Genomic DNA, 9,217 nt, shown 5'->3' with positions numbered 1-9,217 from the left:
GTTGGATTATAAGCCGCATTAGCATTCTTTGAAATGAAAAACCTTCTTCCCTTGCAAAATCATCTCTTGATAACCTCCTGATCTCCCTGTGAAAATTAATCAATTACAATATATTGAATTTTCACCTGCACAATTATAAGTAATTCGGGATGACGCACTTTGATACAAATTACTTGAATCAAGCCTGTTCTTGATTCTTAAGCCTCGTTGAATCTTTCGCAAAGACATTATCAAGTATTAAAATGCTAATCTCAAATATAAATTTAATGTATGATCTCATAATTGTGAATATCACAACGTTTTGTTCTGTTTTAATACAGCATGTAATCAAACATGTAAATGCTTTGCAAATGTATATGCAATTTTACTTAGTACATAGTACATTGCAATATGAAACTTACAATTTCTTAATGATACTTCATCAATAACTGTAAACGTTCATGAACAACACATGTTGCTGAATGCAACAATACCTTGGGTCGACATATTATATATATTTCACAAGTCGACTCGGTGACCTTTCGCTATCTTGAATTCAATACATATATTTATAAATATTAAACATTACGTTTGTTTAGCTGTACAAGGCCTCTATGGTTCTTCAGTTCAACATACAGCATGTTTTAAGTTTGGCATTAACATTGTCAACGTCCATTAAAACAGTTTATCAAAATGATATACTGATTTGCCGTCAGTTCAAATTAAAGAATAGTCATCTCTATATATTGACAATTTGATATTAAATGTATAACCAGGTGTCTGAATCTTAATATTGTTACCATCTTGAATAATAATTTAAAGATGTTCTACGCAACGATCTTACAACAAGGGACTATAGAGCAGCCTTGACCAACTGAGCAAAATATCTTACACAAACACAAATATGACTGCTTACAATTTTAGAGGATTTGATATCTTGGTATTTAACTGAAATCCATGTTATGAATGTTTCAGGGAAGCAATATGATGAAAGTGTAATATAATACAAAATGTAAAATAATATAATGTTATTTTTGGAAATCAGCAATATGATCTGAATCAAAACATGCCTAACATATTGTTTTTATATCAGGATAAGAAAAATTATTTACACACGTTGACTTGATTATTGTATCAGCAGGTTCCTATGTATACAAATCGTTGTTAAAGGTTTCTAAACAGATAAACATTTATTGAACAGGTCTGCTCGCTCAATAATTATTTGTATGTTACAAATTGTAGTGCTACCATATAACAAAGATAACAATAAAAAATGAAATCAACAGAAATAACAACATTTCAAATTTAACAATATTAAAAGTGTGTATGTTATTGATGAAATGTAATGACATGACATAAAAAACACTGTACGCAGATTATTGTTGATCCCTATTGTAGGTTAATTATATAAGATAATAAAGTATTTATATTCATATAATTTTATAACGACGTTCCAGTAAGAGGCGTTTGGTTTGAGTGATTTTTTGGCTTCAAAATGCTAGTTGTTTCGTATTATAAACAGTACCAGCCAAATTGTGGCATAATTTATTAACGTGTTGTCACTTATGAACGTATTTTCTTATTTGATTTAAGTAGCCATATTTACGGGCCTCGTCACTGAACTTCTCGACACCAGGCATGAAGAGCACGAGTTTCACCATTTCCTTGTATTGGGTCGTTGCATGCTGACAATAACAATGCAGATCGACTACACACATGCTTTATGGCACACTGCATATTGTCGACTGAACATTACACGCCTTTACACGGATACCACTGTTTCTAGTTAGTAGGTTGTGAAGTACGCGTATAAAATACGGTAATGTTGATTTTTAATCTGTATTACGCAAAGTAAAGTATAAATATCCATACAGACATAGCTTTTATATTACATTATGCCCTTCGCAATAAGTTACGGAAAGACGAGTTATTCCTTCGAGAAAAACTAGATGTTAATGGAATGACACAGTGTGTTGTTTAAAATCAGGCAGTGCGAAGCAAACTTGCGAGACCAAAGTGTTTATTTTCGTGACGATAGCGATATCAACATGTGTACGTTGCGTGGAATTATTGTTCGTATAAAGAAGAATACTAATACAATCTTAACTAGGTACGCAAAATCACAATGGTCAGGTCTTCAGGGACTTCGCATTGTGGCTTTTATTGTATTATCCGTCCCTAAATTATCGTTCACCTGTCTTCTAAACCCTCTCAACAAATGTGACGCGCCTTTTTTTCGTTTTTAGGGTTCATCACCTTTTGCTTCTTATCTTCTCACGATTGGTTAACATCATTTATGTTATCAAGAAGTAACACACGAGTTTACTAGCATTTAAACGGTATAATACGAGGTATCAATGCCTTCTCAGCATCTAATACCTCTAATGTCGCCAAACAAACCCCTGAATAGGTCTAAAGTCCCATATTTTTTAAGTATCATTTTCAATGGACACCAACTTGCCGGAAGTCGAGAATATCTCGTGAATCACAATTGCTCTCGTGCATACAGACAACCAAAGCACAGTTATTATTTGGCGCCCATGTCTGGCATATTTCAAATCTGTGTATATTATTTTCATATGACCAAATTATTCATGAAATCATGATACTTAGCTTGTTATGTGATTACGACGCCATACGCAATGCTCCCATAAGGTCCGAAAGCCAGAGTAAAATTACAAAGAGTCGGTGTTCACAAAAGTAAACAATCACATTACTGCTTATGCTTTACCGGACGAACATCTATTACATATGTGTATGCATGAACACACGAACATTTGTACCGGATATTAAATATACGTTATCGCTGGTGATTCCCAGCTCTGGAGGGGTCCTACGACAAGGATCATCGAGCCTCCTCTGTGTCCTTGAACCCGTATGGTTCTCTTGGACATCTCCTATTCAACGGCATCCTCGTCTAATGTGCTCCACATGTTTGACATAGTGAAAAAACTTGTATCTCTCGAAATTGAGACCATAGGCCAGAGCTCCGTTTTTTTCTTTTTCATAAAATTTATTCAGTTCGTACCATGTGGTGTAGATAGCCCCAGGTACCCACTTAAAGAACCTTCAATGAATCAATACAAAAAAAGGTGAATTAAGTATATGTTTCATTAAAAAGATACAAGGGAAACAAACCCATTTAAATATTTCAAAACAGTATTTTGTACGTCTGCACGTTTCACTTTTTTCAGTCTTTTCACGTCTGCACGTTTCAATAATAATATGATAAACAGAAATATTAAATAAATGCAATATCTTAACAAATTATAAGTCACCTTCCTAAATTACACAGGTCATAATAAGTAAGTAATGGTATTGCGTTTGTTGATAATGTTATAGAAAAGAAAAATATTATATTCACACTTCCTTAATATAATGTAATACAAAAACGGCATTACATCTATGTATAACTGCAACAAAATAGATAAATAAATAAATTGCAGTTCACAGCGAATCACCTCAGGTTATGCTCGGGCACTTCCGGGGTGGTCCGCCAGGAACATGGAACAAAGTCTACAGCTGCCATGGATGATGGAGCTAAGGCGCGTGACATCTTGCTCTTCCATTTTATCCTCCTCCTCTGTTGGTGTCTCGTCTTACGTTGGTGTCTTTTTCTTTTGACTTTTGGTTTTCTTTTTCTTATTCTCAACAACCTTGAGCTCTTCCGCTTTTATAGATATAGATGAAGACGGTGCATATGATGCAGGCGAGGACAATGATAGGTTCACATGCACGTCATATGCTCGTATTGAGCAGCTGAAAAGGGGTGATATCTCGGTCGAACTGTGTCACCCAGAAGCCCAGAACACCAAAAAAGGCAGGGAAATCCAGAATAGTCAGCTGCAACAACACGTTTTTGCTGTTGTCATTGATGAATGCCATGTTTTGGATCAATGGTGAGTATAAAGTTGTCAAAATCTGACATCGTTAGTGCCATAGAAAAAGATACATGTGTATAAAATACGTGCTGCGAATCAACTTATCAAATTTCTACTGATGTTGTGTGTCAATTTAGTGGTTTATGTCCTTTTACAATAATGTTCAATTACAAAAGGACATAACAGTGATTACACAGATATGCAGAATCATTACTGCCACCCATGATAGTAGCACATCTGTAACGGCTTCATTTATAGTCGATCTGACCTAGCAGGAAATACCTCTCATGGATTGTATGACAGTTTTACTAGTACTGTAGTACTTAGTGCCCTTTTCCAATCCTAGCTGGAGTATTGTGAACTACGAGGGGTCTTGTACTGTTATACATGTTCGACCGACCTTTGATAGGCTATGTATTTCAATTGGATTCCAAAATTGCAATTTATTTTTGAAACAAGACAGGGGAGTCAATTTTCCCAATAATCATCTACTACTTATCGTAGAACGTCATAGATCTAGATCCGTGCTCTTATGAAGATTATGTCTTATATTTATTTGTTTTTTATTATTATGAGAATTTAGTTTTGTATTAAAAACTTGGTATTTTTCAAACGTACCCAATACTATATGAAAAGTCCCTTTAAAGATTTCATGGGTTCATTCAAGTGTAACAGAATATAATATTCAGATTTTAATATTGGAACATATATAGGCAAACAGTGTCAACAACAAAAAATAAAGTGCTTGTAAATACTATACAATACACAAAAAACTTAACAATTGCAGATTGAAAGATTAGGGATTTAAGAACCCAGACCTCTTTCTCCTTGATTTGACAGTATTCTTCTTTTAAATACAAGGGCGCATGAGGGGAAATTATCAATTAAAGGCACGCAACATGGCAACACTGTTTTGTAGCATTCTGAACAAATATCTCTATTCATTAATGAATGCATGGAAATTAATCATATATTAAAACAAAAATACATGTACATCTTTTAATATGGACCCCTATAATTCAGCCCTGGGGATTCTTTAATTCTAACATTGATGTAAAGCCTTGCAGAAACATTCACATTATGCTGCAATAAAACATTTCTTGTAGGACAACTTTCTGTAGAATGTTCGAATTAATATAAATAAGTATTTAATTATTTATTGATGAATCGACAAAGTTCTGTGACAGATTTCAAATATAGAGTATCTGTTTAGTATAGACTTCGAATAACAAACGTTTAATACATCATTTCACTGAAATGCACTAAAAATCAACAGCATCTTCAACATCTACACTTAGACCTCTACTTATTAGGTTCAGTCTCTGTTTTATTGCTGGTATCAACCCAACACTGACTAGAACAGCGAAAACATTTGTGAATCTAGGACAGGAGTGACACGAAATGGCCTATTTTTTGCAGTGCTTTTGAAATCAAGTCATGGTCAGTTTTGTTTAAAGTAATGGCAATTTCTAGACTTAATTTGAACACTTTCATCAAATTTGGAGCATATTACTGCTATGATATCGGCAGCCCCAGTGACTCTTATGATTGGTTTTTCACTTTTATTTGCAACAAATGACTTAATGAGCGCTTTTTGATTACACACACAATTTTCTTGTGTCAAATCACTTTCAACGTTTTTGCCTTTCCCACCCTTATTTGACATATGATCCCTAAAGCACCCGCACTTTCTGCAGAGGACTTAAAAAGAACTTACACTTCAGTATGTAATCAATGTTTTATGTTTTCCACCAGATATTTACTTAGTTTGGAGTGTGCGTAGAAGAAAGGCAGATCATAATGACAGATTACAACTGTCCTATTCAGATCATCTTATTTGGCAGTATCATCCAGTGCAGCAAGATGCAAGTACCAATGACACAATTGCATGCAATAATTATACAGCTCATCTTGTTCACTGTTGGGAATGCTGGAAACTTCATATCTTATTTCGACCCGGTTATTGTCTGACTTTGAAATGCCAACTATTCTTGGAGTGCTAAAACATGGTTGCACATTATTTTTTGGACAGTCCACTGTTCCGTACCCGTAGTGTGTCGTAAACTCATAAACAATCTTCATTAGGTTGCGCTTTGTTCAGCCGGTTGTACATCTGTGATATCAGCCAAGAACTTGTGTTGTGGTTGACTATCATTCCCCTCCATCTTGAAGAATTCATGGAATTTTTCAAGAACCATACCCTCACCAACAGACATGAGTAAATTGAAGTGCGTTTGAAAACTACCCTTCACTTTTCCATTTTACATCTGTTTTGTGGAGAATGGTCTTGAAGTGGTTGAGGGTACCAGGACTGACCTTTGCTATGAAGAATTGACGGAAGCATTTCGTTCATTTTATGAAAATATACCTAACTATAGTTGTAAGTATACACCAGTTTAATCATCAAACTTGTTGCTTACTAAAATCACTACAATCTCTTGCACGACGGTTTCATTACATTGTCATTTGAATGCAAAACAGGTCAAAAACATTATAATATGTTCATGTAATGCTTTTTTGAAGTATTTTTATGCATTTTTTGCTCGACTATCATATATGAAATATACATAGTTAGCTCAGCAGATTAAGTCTTTATATCAAGAAATTGTTCAGTTTGTGATGCAAGCACCAAATTTGGCACATATACCGCTCATTCAGTATAGATTTGATAAAGCACGGTAGCCAATACAAAATTTCAAAATGGCGTCCGTTTCAAGATTGCCGCCGTCAGGATTGAAAAATGAAAAAAAGGAACAAATTCTCTGAAAGGTTTTACTGCTGTGAATATTACTTGATTTTGATTTCGTACACAACAATTTGTCTAGTTTGAATTTAAATTCAGACATTGTTTAAGTTAATAGTACACAAAAATCCAACATGGCTTCAAAAATGGCCGCCAAGATGGCCGCAAAAACCTATTTATGATCATAGCTATGTTACTATCCACTATAATTTGATGAATTTGGTGTCGATACCCAGGTTTCAGGGAGCAAAGAGCACATTTATTTCGTTAAACAAAGTATAAGTTATTAAAAACACAGAGAAATCCAACATGGTGTCCAAAATGGCTGCCAACACATATTAAAGACCATAACTATGTTACTTTCCACTCAATTTAAGATCTAGAGTTTGGTGTCTATAGATAGGTTTCAGGGGGCAATAAACACATTAACGTCATCAGACACTTTTTAAGTTTATTTTATATCACACAAATCCAAAATGGCCGCCAAGATGGCCGTCAAAACCTATTTATGATAGTAAAATATGACTTTGTAACTGTCCACTCAAATTTGATTAATTTGGTGTCTATACCCAGGTTTCAGGGAGAAAAGAACACATAAATATCACATTTATATCTTCAGACAAAATGAAAGCTTATTATGTTGCACACACATCCAACACGGCGACCAAAATGACCATAAACACAATACGAAGGACCACAGGTCCATAACTTGTTACACAAATGTTATGGTTGTTATGTAAAACGCCATAGTTTAGTTGAAAAAGAACACTTTAATGGAGTTGAGGTTATATTTAAGCAGTTGAATAATCATAAGCTCCAATTTATGACATTTGGAAGAGAGAATGAACTAGCACATGACTTCAAAATAGGATCAGGTTTTACTAACTTCTGTAGACATCATTTTTACCGTTGCTGAAAATCATTGAATATTAATTTCAGCCTGAATAAGCATGAGTTCTTCCAAAAGGTTTATATTATACACTTTGTGTTCCTTTGACTATTTATTTACATAAAAGCAGAAGTAGATGGTCGTATTGTCCCTTTCGGAGTAATGCAGGATCTAGATGAGCAAATCTGTATCCTCGACCACCAACCGTGTGGTGCTACGACGGTATCGTTATACTGTTTCTTTAACAATGTCAACATCTGCATCCACGGAAGACAGAACAACATAGCATCCTATTTAAGGCAGGGTTGTGCTGATCAGAGCAATCATGCCGGCCTTGTTTCTGTCACGAGACAAAACTTCTTCAATTTTTACATGAGCATTCTGTTTCTTTGCTTAAACTCACAATATGATTCACGTTTGTTTCATCGTCTCCGGTGCGTGTTGTCTTTGTTATAATGACCGTCTTCGTAGCCATCGAACCCTACTGTCGCTTGTACGTAATGCATTTTCTATGAATCTACATAAGACTCGGCTATTGCGTTATATAAGTCGCCCTTCTCCATGGTCAAGGATTCAGAAAAGTGCCACCATCATGCATCTGTTTCATGAATACAGTTCATCTCAGCCTCACCTGATGTGTCTATAGCATACTCTTAAATTGCCTGAGCGATCTGAGGCTTATTTGCTATACACAGTATGTTCTTGGTTTCAAAGAAGGCAGCAGGAAGGGAGCTCAGTTCAAAAGACAATACGACTGCAAGGGAAGGATCTCCAGATTTGTACACCACCAGAAAACGCTGGAACAGAAGAGTAGGATAAAAAAGCACGTTCAGAAGCAAACTTAACAGCCAAGCTATTCCTAAGAGCTTTGGCTCTGTATTTGCTCGTGAATTTATAAGCAAAGACCGACTTTCCTATGATATCTCTTATGACCGTTTTTCCAAACGCCTCAACTGCATGAACATTCACATCTGACCCAGCCACTATCTTATTGACCATGTTTCTGAGAGTAGGGTACGCTGTGTATGGAGAGCAGGTTTGTAATCTGTGTCTGCATTTGTTATAGATCAAAAGAATCCCATTTGATGCACGCCTCAGTTGAATCTTTGTGTTGCGGAATTGAAGTATAGGTCAGATTTGTGAAATCCTGCATCCCACTGTTGTGCTCGGATGATGCAGTTAGGGTCCAAGGGGTTTGTATTCCCTCGGCTTTTTCACTGCCGCAATATAGACCACATGTGCTCTATAAACACATCATCAATGTGTGCTCAATGACAAGATCACGTCCTAGCCCAGCATAACATTGATGGCTCCTACGAACAACGTGAAAACCAATACCAAACTTTCGATAAACGTCTGGGTGCGTTTCCTCTAGATCGCTTATTTGCATCAAAGATGGGTAGCAAATCGGGCACTGCCTGCTTATGCATCAGCCAACACCCAGTACGATATGCTTTAATCAACACCATTGAATTGTTAATGGTAAGCTGATAATTCAGCCATACTATGCTTGTCTTTGAGGTCTGGGCAAGTCCATGTTTCTTCTTCTCTGTAGCCCTCTCGGGTTTGATATAAATCGCATAACATATCATCTGCTAGCGTCATTTTGCCCCTAAGAAGTGAAGAGTACAAATCCTTTGATTGATCCAGCAGTATCTGAATGCCTGGATCTTCCTGGGTCATTTCGGCTGTAGGCTGGCTGTGTTTGCCCTTTTCAACAAGATG

At 35.8% G+C, this 9,217-nt stretch overlaps 1 pseudogene; it reads right to left on the bottom strand.

Moving 5' to 3' along the window:
* Positions 1-5,240: 5,240 nt before the first annotated feature.
* On the bottom strand, positions 5,241-6,206 carry LOC127834227 (uncharacterized; annotated as a pseudogene).
* Between the last annotated feature and the right edge of the window lie 3,011 nt (positions 6,207-9,217).

This window comes from Dreissena polymorpha, chromosome 6, assembly GCF_020536995.1.
Source record: "Dreissena polymorpha isolate Duluth1 chromosome 6, UMN_Dpol_1.0, whole genome shotgun sequence".
In the NCBI taxonomy this organism is placed as follows: Eukaryota; Metazoa; Mollusca; class Bivalvia; order Myida; family Dreissenidae; genus Dreissena; species Dreissena polymorpha.
The sequence above is the reverse complement of the archived record's forward strand: the minus strand, read 5'-3'. Positions and strand labels throughout refer to the sequence as shown.